The 15,090-nt window shown below is 43.2% G+C and overlaps 1 long non-coding RNA gene and 2 other non-coding genes across 3 annotated transcripts; all 3 read right to left on the bottom strand.

Moving 5' to 3' along the window:
• Positions 1 to 2,306: 2,306 nt before the first annotated feature.
• LOC121496185 lies at positions 2,307 to 4,216 on the bottom strand. Its single transcript, XR_005989119.1, has 6 exons — positions 4,133 to 4,216; positions 3,530 to 3,579; positions 3,352 to 3,434; positions 3,207 to 3,267; positions 2,826 to 2,895; positions 2,307 to 2,605 (listed from the first exon to the last, which is right to left on the bottom strand). It is a non-coding gene; the product is annotated as an uncharacterized LOC121496185 (long non-coding RNA).
• LOC121475269 lies at positions 2,699 to 2,768 on the bottom strand. Its single transcript, XR_005983698.1, has one exon. It is a non-coding gene; the product is annotated as a small nucleolar RNA SNORD50 (small nucleolar RNA).
• On the bottom strand, positions 3,025 to 3,094 carry LOC121475273. The gene has a single exon (XR_005983700.1). It is a non-coding gene; the product is annotated as a small nucleolar RNA SNORD50 (small nucleolar RNA).
• Positions 4,217 to 15,090: the final 10,874 nt, after the last annotated feature.

The raw sequence follows: 15,090 nt of genomic DNA, 5'->3' as shown, positions 1-15,090 counted from the left end.
CAGAAGGGTTAAGTCCCTTATCCAGGTAACTTAAGGTCCCTGGTCATAACTAGTAGTTACCTACTTTGGTAATAGAAGGTATTACATGGTATAGTAGCATTCATAAAGCTGAAGGCTAATAGAATCTAACAGCCAAGACCTTTGTTGTATGAATGAAAAATGTCATCCAATCTACTAGAAGTTTTAATCAATTAGTAATTTTAAAATGGAAGCTGATGATTAATTGTAACATCTTAAGCTTTCAAGCTTAATTTCACTAAATGGTACCTTTGTGGTCCTGACTCATTTGTTCAAGTGTGGACTCTGCAGAATCAAACGGACTAAATATGTAGTTCTCTGCTATATGCCTTCCCACTGAAGAAAGTCACTTTAGGTAATTCAAATGACCCTAGCTTTTTACAGTTGTTGCCTCCATACACTTCAGCCTTATCCTCCATCTAATTTGTCCCGTATCTAACCACCCAATTGGTACCCAAATTCCCAATTCATCATTCTCAGGTTCTGGAGCATACCATCTTTGCTTCAAATGTTTATGCCTAAAAATTCATAGTCCTCACATTTGAGTTCATTTTGACTCCAATTCACTTGCTCAATCTCCTGATACTAAGTATTTCTCTCTCACAGTACTTTTTAATGTCTTTAATGTCAAAAGCTTGCCTTTGATTTTCATGGCCATTTTGGACCACTATTAAGGTATAGAGGGCATAGGAAGGGTTTCACCTCTGGCCTCCTTAGCAGAGCCCTGAACAGTGTAATACACAAATTAATTTAATTTGGATTATATCAACTGAAGAAATGTGACATATTACCAGACTGATTGCAAAGGAAAGGAACAAAAACAGAAGGAACTGCAGGAAAAGAGGTCAGAGTGCTCCAAAGCAGATTGTCTATTTCATAACTTGTTTTGAAGTGATGTTTGCCAGCTTTGACCAAAGGGTAGACACTTTTCCCTGAAAATTTCCCGCAGACCCCCAATCTTTTATCACTCGTTGTCCACCTAAAATTTACTATGCAAACAAGTCCAAGTAGTTAACTATGGTATCTAGGTACTTAAGATACTTTGATGACTGAAACTGATCTTAACACACTGGTCTACATATACAGATGCAGGCATTTTTTTGAATGATAAATGCAACTAACAATGTCACTAACCCAGAACTTTGATCTAGAAAACATTTTATAGCACTGAGGAATTTTAATTTCAGCACCTAATATTTTGCCCAACTACTCCATTTTATATACATTGTACCATTGATCCGGTCTTTCTAAATGATTGGTGGTGGTAAGGCAACACAGCTTTCCCCATTTCTTTTCGTAACATCAAGATATTACTTATGCCAAGTAGCTTTTCCAATTGCTGGATTTCATCAAGCCTTAACACCTCATTAAAGGTACCACACCCTGGGGGCTCAATTAGGTTTCTCAAACTTATCAAGTCTGGTCTGTATTTCCTGCAGACAACTTGCAAAAAGCAGATGTTTCAATTTTAAAGTGACCACATTGGTCACTCCAATTCCTCACCACTTCTAATAGTGTGCAGGGACCCAGAATACTTGGTGGTGGAATTAATAACCTTAGTAAAATTTTACCGTAGCTCCAATGAGTATTTTGTGCACCATTTTAATACTTGAGCAAATTCACTATGTACCTGCCCACTAAACCAGCATGCTTGCCAGGCTCAGGAGCCTCTTCTGTCTAAACTGCACTGGGGCCAAAATTTAATTTTTACGAAGGTAGGCAATTTTAGGAAAAAGGCACAGTCCATCATAAGCTGAGAAGAAAAAAAACCTATTATTTTGACTGACACATATGGATTTGGGAACAACTTATTCATGCAGCTATTTAGGGAAAATGATCCTGCATGGCCTGACCATCTTGGTTAGATCAGATGCTATTATGATCTACACTAAATCCATTCTGTGCAACGTTTGACTAGCTTAAACTCAGATTTTATCAGCAATCTTCCCCCATGACCCGTAATTGTTAGGCTGTGCTCATTTTTAGTATTCCACATTTTCCATTTTGTGGATCCTTTCAAATTACAACTGCATCAAGACCTAATATTTCAGGATTCAGTAATCAGACCGATCATTTTGATAACTGGCATGTTTCTCTCCAATAGGCAGTCTCTCCATTTTGTTCACCATTAACCCAGTAATATTTAGTACCCCACATAAAGTTAACATTTCTATTTATTCTGTGATACTGTCAAACCACACCTCTCCATAAAAACCTATGGATTTTCCCACAATATTCAGCATAAATTTTGACTCCGCTTCAATTACAATCATTTACTTTGAAAATATTTTATTTGACAAAGAACAAGCAGGGGGAGGAGAGAGTGGGAGCAGACTCCTCTTGGAGCAGGGAGCCTGATGGACTTGATCCCAGGGCCTTGGGATCATGACCCGAGCTGAAGGCAATTAACCGACTGAGCCACCCAGGAATTGCTTCTTATGGATACATTAGATTAGATGCTGCTTTATAATCTGTTTACAAAAATTAAAAAAAAATATTGTCTTGATTTGTAGGTTTTCTTTCAGTATCAGTAAAAGGAGGTGTTCTTCATCAGTTTTTCATACAAGTAAATCTCGTGGCATTAGCCCTAGAAAAGGAAAAAACATTGGAGATTTACAAGACGATCCACATCAGAAGAGCGAAAGAATTAAAAAAAATATCTTTGTCCTTATAATGGTCTATCTCAGAAGCCAGATCCGTATTGGTTTTCTCAACATGTATTCAGGTTCGGGATAAGATCATCATAGATTAAGACCAAGGACAAAACAATGACCAAATGTCAAAAAAAAAAACAAAACTCCACTCACGGGAATGAGTTACACCTTCCGAAGGTTCCAGCAAACTGGCCTCTTTCCATGGGCAGACAGCGACCCCACACTGTTGGCAAAGAAAAACAAAAACCCACCAATACATCATTGGGAGGCAGCAGTTTTCCCCCTACAAGATTTGTAACTTAACAGAACTGTTATAAAATCCGGACAACAGAACAGATTTTATTCTGGTCTTATCTCAGAAGCCGAATCCGTATATGCTTTTCTTCAGGTGGTCAGCTTCGGGATAGGTTTCATCACTGATTAGACCAGAATTCATTATAGAACATTGAAATTAACCATCAGCCAAAGGCATGTTAAAAGGTAAATACGGTGCTGGAAATACTACAGTGTTATCTTCTACACCACACAACTTACTTTAAAATGAGGTTGCTAGTCAGTGACATCTATAGGTCCATTATTATCAATCCCCAGGAAGCTGTTCAAGAACAAGAAAAAAAATTTCATTTAATCTACATTACGGAGTAAACCTACTGAATTCAAATATTAGCCCAACACATACCTGTGTTAAGACTGTCAGGTTTCGACCAAGTTATTTCCCAGCAAATACTCTCTCACGTGTTTTGTTGGAGTTTTCCTTTGCATCTATTAAGAAGCAAAATTCCAGATGATGCATCATCTTTTCCTGCATATCAACAGGTTTACTTCAATTCAAAGGCGGAGCTCTCCACCGTACTTACCTCAACATCTTCAGAGGGGAGCTTCATTACACCACCGAGAGCCATTGTTCCTGCAGAGGACCGATATTTTGAAAACTAAGCATTCTCACAGACTCGGAGGTTTTCAGCACTAGAACCCTGCCTCTTTGACTAGGCTGCCTTGCACACAGCGCCACCTGGGCACAGGACAACTCCATCTCAGACAAGGTCGGGGACCGCCCATTTCTTCAAGTAACCTTTGGATTAGCGACGATAAAGGGACACTCGTCTTAGCAGTAAAGGTCTCTTATTTTCAACGTAGACCTAACTCCCTGGCCCAAATCATGGGGAATACGGTCGTCATCCCTTCGCTGCCCAGGTTCGGCCAGTCGCGTGTCGGCGCGCATCAACAGGGCCGCGCGCAGAGCTCGTGGCCCTCAGCACCAGCCTCCGCACGCCTAAGCTCGAAGCCTGGCGCCGCCGCCACCACGCGCACCACGTGGCGGCCCGGCTGCGTGCTCCCCACGTGCGGCTTCGCAAACCACAGCACTCTAAGCACAGCGGCCCAAAACCTCACAGCGCCGCAGCGAACCGCAGCCCGCCCCGAGCCCACCCGCCAAAGGCCTCGCCCACCGGCCCACTCACCTTCCACCGAAGCTGCGCCTCCCAAGTCCAGACGCAAAAGACCGAGCTGCGCCTCCAGCAGTTCCTTTTATAGCCTCTCCAGAGCCAGACCGAGGCCGCCCCGCCCTCTCGCGTCTATTGGACGACGGAGAGGGCGGGGCGTGGCCGCTTCCTGAGAGGAGAGCGCGGGAGCGCGCGCGGCGGCTTTTTTCTCTCGGGGGCGGGGGGAGGCTGGTTCCGGGGCGTGGTGCGCGCGTCGTCCGCCCGCCCACCGCACGCTCGCCCGGGCCCCGAGCGCGCCCGCTGCGCGCGGCGATCTGTCGCTTCCGAGTCCGGCTCTACGTGGCGCGGGAGTGGCGCCAGAATTCAAACCGGCTGCTGCAGTTGGGAGGCGAAACCGCCGCCTGCTCCGGCCCAGGTTTGCCCAGAACAGATTGGCCGGCTCGGGCCCGGGAGTGGACTTGGGTCTTGCCGCGCAGGGCGGCCTCAGCACTCGGCCCTCCGGAGAGGTCGGCTGGTGTGTTGGCCGGCCCCGGGCGGGAGTTGATGCCCAGCCGGCGCCGCAGGAGCTGCGGGCGCTGTGGCCCCGCACGCCCGGAGAGAGAAATTGGGGCGCAGAAGCGCTCGGGGGAAAAAATTGGTGGAAGCGCCGCATTTCTCCTGCGGTCCCCGGCGGGAGTACCGCGCGCCCCGGGAGAGCGGGCGGGTCGCGGTGCGCGCGGCCCAGGTGCGCCCCGGCGCGGGCGTCCCCGGCCGCCCCCGGCCGCCCCGGCCGCCCCCGGCCGCCCCGCCCCGCGCGTGCTTGCGCCAGGCCCTGCGGTGGGTTACCCGGGCAGCACCTAGAATTGTCCCCGAGAAAGCCAGCCTGAGAGGCCCTGAAGCACCTCATTTGCCTAAATTCGGACAACACAAAGTCTTTACTGCTTTTAATTTCTTTGTGCTAAGTTCGTTATAATGAATGCAAGAGAAAGTTAAATATCCCCGAATACCATATACAAACGACTCTTAATCCAGTAGCAATGATTGTATTGATTGGTACGTGTGAGCGAGTACGTGTATAGGCACACACAAGCACACATGGCATCTGAACATTCTAGCATTTGAAAATTCAGATCTTCGTGGCACTCAATTCTAATTACCATTTATGTGTGGGTGTATCGTCCTACCCATGTGTAAGGAGCACACGATTTTGTGTCTGCTCTTCCTTGTTCTGCCTTAGAACAGTGTTCTGTCTGGTATGAAGTAGGTTGTCGGTAACGACTGGTTGAGGAACAAAAGAATATATGTGGAGGCCTTTTAGAAAATTAAAGACCAAAAAAAAAAAAAAAAAAAAGAAAGAAAATTAAAGACCAAACTGCAGATTAAGAGACAATAGTGAAGAGCAAATTTCTGTACCAGGAACCTAAATGATGAGGTACTTAGTTGGCTAGGTCTTATGCAGATTTTTAAACAGTATTTTGTAATGTAAATGTAAATTTTGCATGTTGCTCATAGTGAAAAAACCAAAATGGTACAGAAGGATATAAAAAGCAAAAAGTCCCTTTCCATATCAGTGAGAATCTCCCCACTGTTAACAGTAACCACTATAAATAGATTTTTACTCTCTATGCATACACAAATATATGTGTGTATTTTTTCATATTTCATATGTACAGATAAGATCTGTATACTTTTCTGCAACTTGCCTTGCCCCCTCATAAATTAGATATCTTTCTGTATCAGTATATATAGACGAACTTACTCTTGTCTATAGTCTGCATAGTATTCAGTTGATGTATCATAATTTATTTCCTCAGTTTTCAATTTTTCACTTTCAGATTCTGCTGAAGTGAATTTCAGGTGTAATGAGCTTGTGAGATCTGCAAGATCAATTTCTAGAAGTGAGTCACTTAAGTTTGTGATAGATACTACTTAATTGTCCCCTCTATCCTTCCATTCCCCCCAATGGTCCTGTTGTGTTTATATTTTGAAGAGTGTTTTGCTAATTGAAAACCATACATACAACTTTATGGGATGGCAGTTATTACACATCGAAATTGAAAACTATTATTCTTTTATCTTTGAATCACTGCTGTGTTGAAGACTATCAAAATCACCTCGGCAAAAGCCGTATAAAACGATTTTCTCAGTGTCTGCCTTCAGCTAACGTCATGATCCCCCCAGTGTCCTGGGATTAAGCCCTGCGTTGGGGCTCCTGCTCCCTCTGCGGCTCCCTGTGCTTGTGCTCTTTCACTCTCTCTCTGTCAAATAAATAAATACAACCTTTAAAAAAAATTCTTAAATAAACAAACAACAGTGATTCCCTACCTTGCCTTATCAATTGAATTACTTGGAGAGGGCAGCCCTGGTGGCGCAGCGGTTTAGCGCCGCCTGCAGCCCAGGGCCTGATCCTGGAGACCCAGGTTAGAGTCCCGCGTTGGGCTCCCTGCATGGAGCCTGCTTTTCCCTCTGCCTCTCTCTCTCTCTGTATCTCTCATGTGTAAATAAAATAAAATCTTTAAAAAAAAATGAATTACTTGGAGAGCTAAAAAATATCTAATATTCTTTTTCTTTTTTTAAAGATTTTTATTTATTTATTCATGAAGACAGAGAGGCAGAGATGTAGGCAGAGGGAAAAGCAGGCTCCATGCAGGGAGCCTGACATGGGACTCAATCCTAGAACTTCAGATCATGCCCTGGGCGGAAGGCAAGCGCTCAACTGCTGAGCTACCCAGGCTTCCCTAGTCATGTAATCTTCAGAATAATCCTGATATATATTTTTAATCTTGCATTAGAGATGAACAAAGTGAGGCATAGAGATCTCAGTTAACTAACATTCCCAAGTCTGTCTTTCCTCAAATTCATAATGTCACAAAGGGATGATATTACTGTATTGAAGGAAGAAATAATAGGATATGATGATGAGATGTGGGAGTGGAGTGGAGCCTGGGCAGCCAAGAGAACTGCGACTCCATTGAGAGGAAGAGGGAAGTCAGAAGTTATTGATTACGGAGAATACAAAAGAAGATGCATTTTGCATTGAGTTACATATCCAATGGATCATCAGAACTGTAGAGATGAAGCCCAAGAGAAAAGTCAGGGCTAGAGAAGGACCATTGGGCAAATAAATGTAGAGAGGATGATTAAAGTTTTGTGCAAGAACAAATGTGGGAAGAGAAAGGCCAACTGCAGTAGCCTAGAACCAGTATCATAGTGTGTGCAGATATCCTACAGTAGACCACTTTTGAAAACATTTCAATATACACAAAGCTCTGGGTAGATAATGTATGAGAATAAAGTTTGGTATAACAATTTTTGCTTAAATCATGGTAGATGTGTGTATGCCATGTTAAGTAGTATAAGCATGATTATTCTATTTTTTTTTTTAGATTTTATTTATTTATTCATGAGAGACACACAGAGAGAGAGGCAGAGACATAGGCAGAGGGAGAAGCAGGCTCCATGCAGGGAGCCTGACGTGGGACTCGATCCCAGGACTCCAAGATCACGCCCCAGGCCAAAGGCAGGCACTAAACCACTGAGCCACCCAGGGATCCCAGCATGATTATTCTAGAGCAGAAAAAAAAATTGGGCTTCAAAAATTAGAATTAAAGAATCTTAGTATAATGTTCTTTTTTCCAATTTCTAGACTGAACTAGCCAGTAAACTCTGGGTTTGGTTGCAGAACAGACAATTGTGAATTGAAAATCTTGTCAGTACTCTGTGAAATAATAAAGTGTTAAGTTCATGAAATAAAGTTAAAGAGCTTAAATTAGGGGAAAATCTTGTATATGTGGAAATGTCAAGGATAGTTTAATACATGAGTCTAAAGTTCAGAGGAGAGGTCAGGGCTTGAGTGTCATTGGCATGAGTAAGATATTTAAAGCATGACACTGAGATCATCAGGGAAAGAGTATAAATAGGAGATAGCCTAGGACAGAGCAGAGCCTTGGTGCACTGCTTAGTTTAGAGTTATAGTAGAAAAGGACGTGCCAGCAAAGGAGACCCCATTCGGGATAAAACTAGAGAGCGTGATATCTCAGAAATGAAGTGAAGAGAGAGAGAGAGAGATAAAACATTTGGAATGCTCCTGAAAGGTCAGGTACGATAACAGAAATGACCATTGGATTTGGCAACATGAAGATCACTGGTGATCTTGTGAACAGTCTCAGCAAAATAGTGATGATGGAAACCGGATTGAAGAGGATTGAAGAGAAAATGAGATGAGAAGGCAGAAATGGGTCAGTAGCTGGAGAGTGTCATAAGGTCAAGGGACTGGTTTTGTTTGTTTAGATTTTATTTATTTAAGAGAGAGTGAGAGTGAGAGAGAGAGCATGGGGGTGGTGGTGAGGGGAAAGGCAGGGGGAGATGGAGAAGCAAGCCCTCCCCTGAGCAGGAAGCCAGCTGTAGTGCTCAATCCCAGGAGTCCGGGATCATGACCTGAGCTGAAGGCAATTGCTTAACCTACTGAGCCACTCTGCTGTCCCAAGGGACTGCTTTTTAAGGCAAAAGTTGTAGGAGCAAAATCTTTGGGAAGACAAGGGGAGATCCTTTCCAGACTACAGATGGAGGCCTTTGATTGGAAGAGGAACACTTCATCTGTGAAAAGAAAAAGCAGTTGTTGGGGAAGGCAGTTACTTATAGCCCATTGACCCTTGCATAATTGTATAGGAGTGTGCCTTGGGCCTGGAACATTTTCTTTCATGGAGATAAGAAGTCCTAACAGCCTGCGCTGGGCATATGGACTTGTCTGGGACTATCTTTCCTTATTCAGGATTTGATATGTACCTCTTTGTTTTACTTAAAGCATGTGCATCATATGGCACCTGGCTAACCCCATTGTTATATCTATTCCTTGGTGGGAAGGGGAAAACATTCTTCACCTGCCGCATAAAAGGATTGAGGACAGACCACTTCCCTGTGTCATCTTCAGGGCAATATACACTAGCCATGAAGGACTGGCAGTCACTATTGAAGCTCATCTTGCTTGATCTCTTCTCTGTGAATAAAGTCTTATTCCATCCAGTGTCTGTGTGAGTCATGTCTTTGTTGGCAACGCCAACACCTGCAAACTCTGCAGTAGGCTGACATCTTGCTATTGCTTTTCCTAGTGGTTGGCAACAGGTGTTAGTTACTCAACAGTTTAGTGCAGTGAGCAAGGTCAACAACAGTGTTAGTGCATGGTGCAGATGCATGGTGTTCATCAGTCCAGCCATTCCAGGGTAGTGTCAGCCCCCGGGGGTGGGGGGGATAATGGGCTGACTGAGTACAGGGCTCTCTCTGGCTGAATGGGAATAAATGAAATGTACACAATTTCCTTTTCAACAGGATAAACTGGTATTATGGATAAGGGCAGAAATGCAAGAAATTACATGGAAAATTAACCTGGTTTCTGGCCACCTTCACACTCCCACACTGTCCTCTAACTCCCACATGCCAGAAGCTGCAGATGACACCCAAGAGAAATCAAAGGCCCCTACGTAAGAAGCTCTGCTTGATCCAGGTTGGACTTGTTTTCACTAAATGCAAGCCACCAGTGGTGTTGCTGAAAATGAAGTTGATGAGGTCCTTTTTGGAGAGTGAAAAGCAAAAACAAAGATATGGACAGAGGCCAGGGGAGTTGTGCAGCTTGGTTGGTGCCCCTGTTTGATGAGAAGGCCTTGCAGACCCAATGTCTTAGGCTGAGTGGTGCCGTCTAAGCTAACCACGGACCCCTTGCTGCAGTGCATTTTTTGCCTATATCGAATAGGGCAACCGACAGGACAGAGGTAAGTCCATGTCACTCTTTTTTTTTTTTTAAGATTTTATTTATTCATTTATGAGACACACAGAGAAAGGCAGAGACATAGAGGGAGAAGGAAGGCTCCCTGCAGGCAACCTGATGCAGGATTCCATCCCAGGACTCTGGGATCACACCTGAGCCATTGGCAGACTCTCAACCACTGAGCCACCCAGGTGCCCCTCGTGTCACTCTTGACGTAGATTGCAAGGAATATGAGAATAGTATTCCCAACTATGAGGAGTCCCCTAAGACTAAGACTCCTGGAAAGTCATTCTTAAAGCCCTCATTTCAGTAAAAGCCTTAGGTAATTGATTATATGACCCTGCTTCTGGGACATGGATGATGAATTAGAGGCCTTCATGCAACAGGGCCCTTCCCTGTTGCAGTGGAAGACTGGGCTATCACTACCATTGTCTCTGGAATGACTGTGAGGGAAGCAGTGGAAAAGCTCCACTGAAAAGTCTTGCTTAGGATAAAAACAATAGGGGATCCCTGGGTGGCACAGCGGTTTGGCGCCTGCCTTTGGCCCAGGGCGCGATCCTGGAGACCTGGGATCAAATCCCACATCGGGCTCCCGGTGCATGGAGCCTGCTTCTCCCTCTGCCTGTGTTTCTGCCATTCTCTCTCTCTCTCTCTGTGACTATCATAAAAAAAAAAAAAAAATTAAAAAAAATTTAAGGATAAAAACAATAAACTGATTTCAATGGCTTCAGATAGAAAACAAGGGGAATCCATGTCCATAGGGCCAAAAAGGGAATTCAAGAGATTGTAAAGGTGGGAAGAAAAGAGAACAGGGTTGATCCACAGAGCAATATGGCTTTGGTTGGTAAAACTGGATAGATAAAACAGAAATAAATGAGATTCCTATAGAAGAATTACACCCATGCTATGTGGTAGAGAGAAGCCCCTCCAAATTAGAGGTTAAGGTCCTAATCTCATGTTTCCATTGTGATGTCCTGACTGGTACAGAATTACTCAGACCCCAAGCTATCCAAAACCAACAGGATTCACTGAATTCACTAGCTAAGGTAGGGATGAATAACAATAGTCTTGACTATCTGTTGGCAGAACAGTGAGGCATTGGTATGATTGCCAACAACTCTTGTGTATATATCAATAATTCAGGTAAGGTAAAAACTAAAGAACATCCATGCTCAGGTGGGATGATTATTGAACTATATACCTGCAGTCTCTCCCAGACTTATTTTTTTAATTCCTTAGTTGGCTTAATCCAGGCACTTGGGGTTCCTAATTAGGGACCATCCTCAAGGATAGGCCTGATCATCACCCTGCGTTTGGTTCTGTCTCAAAATGAAGTGCTGTCTCAAAATGACAGGTAGACAAACTGCATCTATGGATTTTTCAGGGGCCCCATTAGACTCCACTGTATCTCCAAATTTGGGGCAGACAGTGGTCCTACGAGCTTTTTGCACTGTATCTGCTATTTAAGCAGCTGAACAATTGTTGGGGGATGGACCATTGGGAAAGGCAGTCATGCAGTCTTTTGACCCTTGTGTGGCTGCACAGCAGTGTGCCTTGGGTCTGGAACATTTCCTTACATGGAGATAGGCTCTCATACCCTGTGCTGGGCATATAGATTTGTTTAGGAATATCTTTCCCTATTCCTGATTTGATACGTACTTCTTTGTTATGCTTAAAGTGTGTGCTTCTTATGGCACCTGGCCAACCCCACTGCTATGCATGTTCCTGGCAGGGATAGATGGGGATCCTTCACCTGCAGCACAGGAAGGGTTTGTGCAGATCATCTGTGCATTAACTGTGGGGCAAGATGCGCTGGCCGTGGGGAACAGATGCTCATTATTGAGGCTGATTTTGCTCTGCTTGTGTGAGTAAAGTGTTAGATCCAGTGCCTGTGTGAGTCATATTTCTTGGTGATCCTGATACTTGCAAATCATGCAGTGGTTGATATCCTGGGGTTGCTACTTCTGGTAGTAAGCAAGAGATGTCACTTGCTCCATGGCAGGAAGTATAGGTATAGATAATGCAGGTCCTGACTCCTTGCTTGAATTTTCTCAAATACTCATGAGGCAAAGTCATCAACTGAGAATGGGAAATAATGAGGTACAAGAGGTTTAGGAGAAAGGATATGTGAAATTGTCAGTATGCACACTTAAAAAAAAAAAGGCAGACCAAAGAAGTGAAGTAGGATTGGTTGCCAGAGTCCTGTGCCCATGACATTTATGGCCATAAATTTATCATGAATAAAGTCTTAAGGAAAGCTAAAAGCTTTCCTTTTCTAGAAATATTCAGACACTTGGGTGCAGGTATGGAATATATGGAATTAATTAGGGTTCAAGTTTTGCCAGGCAAGATAACGAGGTAAGAAAGGACTAGAAGAGTTAAGAGTGTTTTGAAGGAAATGGTTTGAGCAATAAACAAGGAAATATAAACTGGGTAAGGGGATGATTTGTAGTGAGGAAGTGATGGTGTCTGTGGACTGGAGATTTCATGAAGTCCAAGGAAGAGCTGCAGTGAGAAGACTAGAAATGACAGGAAATGGGAGCATTAGAGAATAGGGTTCTAGATTTTGAGATTTTAGAGGTAGTATAATTATTGGTAAAGACAATTTACTGTGTTACCAAATTTAACAGTGTTACCAAAGGAGTGGGTAGTTGAGCTGGAAGAATGAAATGATCATTGGATGCAAGGAGGTTGAGAAACAGAATGTATGGTATTAGGTGAATCATCACTGTGGACACTGTAAGTGATGAGTAGTGGTGGTAATAAAGACTGTGAAATAGGTGCTAGAGTCATCAGCGAAGAAGGGATGTGATGCAGGGGTTTGAAAGAGTAACAAGGACAAGAAGCTAGTGTTAAAATCTATTGGCCTACTTTAAAGATTATGGGACTTTGGCAAGAGGAGAGTGGGGATAGAATTTGGGACCTACAACAAAGAACAAAGGGAGCACTCCAGTTCTAGGCCTGTTTTCTGTAGCTGGTTCAGTTTGGGACATTTCAAGTTTGAGATGTGGGGATCCCTGGGTGGCTCAGCGGTTTAGCACCTGCCTTTGGCCCAAGGTGTGATCCTGGAGTCCCGGGATCGAGTCCCATGTCGGGCTCCCTGAATGGAGCCTGCTTCTGCTTCTGCTTCTGCCTGTGTCTCTGTCTCTCTCTCTCTCTCTCTGTGTGTGTGTGTGTGTGTGTGTGTGTGTCTCATGAATAAATAAATCTTAAAAAAAAATAAAGTTTGAGATGTTTGGAGACATCCTATACAAAATACCAAGTATGTAATTGAATAAACAAACTTAGAATTTGGGAGAAAGCTGAAGGGTAGAGATACGCATTTGGGATTTGTACTACAAATTTATCATTTTTGGCCACCTGGCATCCCCAGTGATCCTTTTCCAAGTTCTCTTAATTATTTGTGGATCCATCTTTCATTTACTCTCAGCTCATACTATTTGGATGCAGTTGGTCATTCTAAGCTCTAGGGTAGGGCCTGATTGGCTTAACCACTCCAATCCACCTGGCTACGCTGATTGGTCTGCAGGTAGAAACAACCCAGTTTGAGCTAGTGAAAGTCAGATTTGACTTTTTTATCCAACTGTTGAGAAAAAGTCCTATTGTATATTGAGCATAGAGGATGTGAAATCTGGGAGTGCTACAACCATCTCTCTTTTTTAAAAAATTGAAATGTAATGTTCCACTAGTTGCAGGTACACAACATAGTAATTCAACAAGTCTACATGTAGTACTATGCTCATGACAAGTGTAACTACAGTCTGTCACCATACAATACCATTGACTGTATTCCCTGTGCTTGTACTTTTCATCCTGATGACTTACTCATTCCATAACTGGAAACCTGTATTCCTTACTCTACCCATTTGCCTATCTCCCAATCCCCACCCCTTCCCTCTGGCAACCATCAGTCTATTCTCTGTATTTATGGCTCTGTTTTTGCATTTTTGTTGGTTTATTTTTTTAGATGCCACATAAGTGAAATTGTGTGGTAATTGTCTTTCTCTGACTTATTTCACTTAGCCTAATATCCTCTAGGTCCATCCATGTTACAAATGGCAAGATCTCATTCTTTTCTATGGCTAATATTCTATTGTGTGTATATATGCCATATCTTCTTTATCCATTCATCTATTGATGGACACTTGGGTTGCTTCCATATCTTGGCTATTTTAAATAATGCTACAGTAAATGGAGGTGTGTGTGTGTGTGTGTGTGTGTGTGTATAAATGTTTGAATTAGTGTTTATGTTTTCTTAAGGTAAATACCTAGTAGTGGAATTAAATGCACTAATGAATTCCTTGTCCTCTGGTTTTCCATTGGTTTGGGCCAATAGGGAACTCCAGCAGGAGATCAGAGGGAAGAGGGAGTTGCTGTTGGCCTCCACTAAAGGGCTAGCTTCTTTTAAAGTGGCCCACTTTATCCTCTCTTGCCCCTTTAGAAGCAAGGGTAGTAAAGCTCAATTAGCCTAGTATACTTTCTTATCTTCTTGGTTTTCCTTCATCGTGCCCATCTTATAAAGCTTATTTATTGAACTTCTCTCAAATTACCCATATGTTTTCTGTTGGGACCCTGAATAAAATTTACACATAAAATACTATTTTATTTTAATTTTTAAAAAATATTTTATTTATTTATTCATGAGAGACACACAGATAGAGGCAGACACAGGCAGAGGGGAAGCAGGCTCCATGCAGGAGCCTGACGTAGGACTCGATCCCCAGACCCGGGATCACGTCCTGAGCCAAAGGCAAATGCTCAACCGCCAAGCCACCCAGGAGTCCCAAAATACTATTTTAATAAACAAAGATTAAGTACACTTGAAAGTACCCATGCACTAATGTATATAATAAAGGATATTCTAGTCTTGTCAATTTTGCAAAAGTGAATTAATATTTTGGTTTCTGTATATCAGCTTTACCTAGTGATTAGTTCTCTCTCTCTCTTTTTACCCAATTCTTTTCTTTTTTTAAGATTTTATTTATTTATTCATGAGAGGCGGAGAGAGAGAGAGAGAGAGAGAGAGAGAGAGGCAGAGAAACAGGCAGAGGGAGAAGCAGGCTCCATGCAGGGAGCCTGATGTGGGATTCGATCCCGGGTCTCCCAAATCACACCCCGGGCTGAAGGTGGTGCTAAACCGCTGAGCCACCTGGGCTGCCCTTTTTACCCAATTCTTCAAGATTATGTAACATTGTCTAAATTAAAGCTTTCAGTGCATTTATGAGAAGCATAGTAC

Source organism: Vulpes lagopus, chromosome 1 (genome assembly GCF_018345385.1).
Source record: "Vulpes lagopus strain Blue_001 chromosome 1, ASM1834538v1, whole genome shotgun sequence".
In the NCBI taxonomy this organism is placed as follows: domain Eukaryota; kingdom Metazoa; phylum Chordata; class Mammalia; order Carnivora; family Canidae; genus Vulpes; species Vulpes lagopus.
This window is presented reverse-complemented; position numbering and strand designations above follow the sequence as displayed.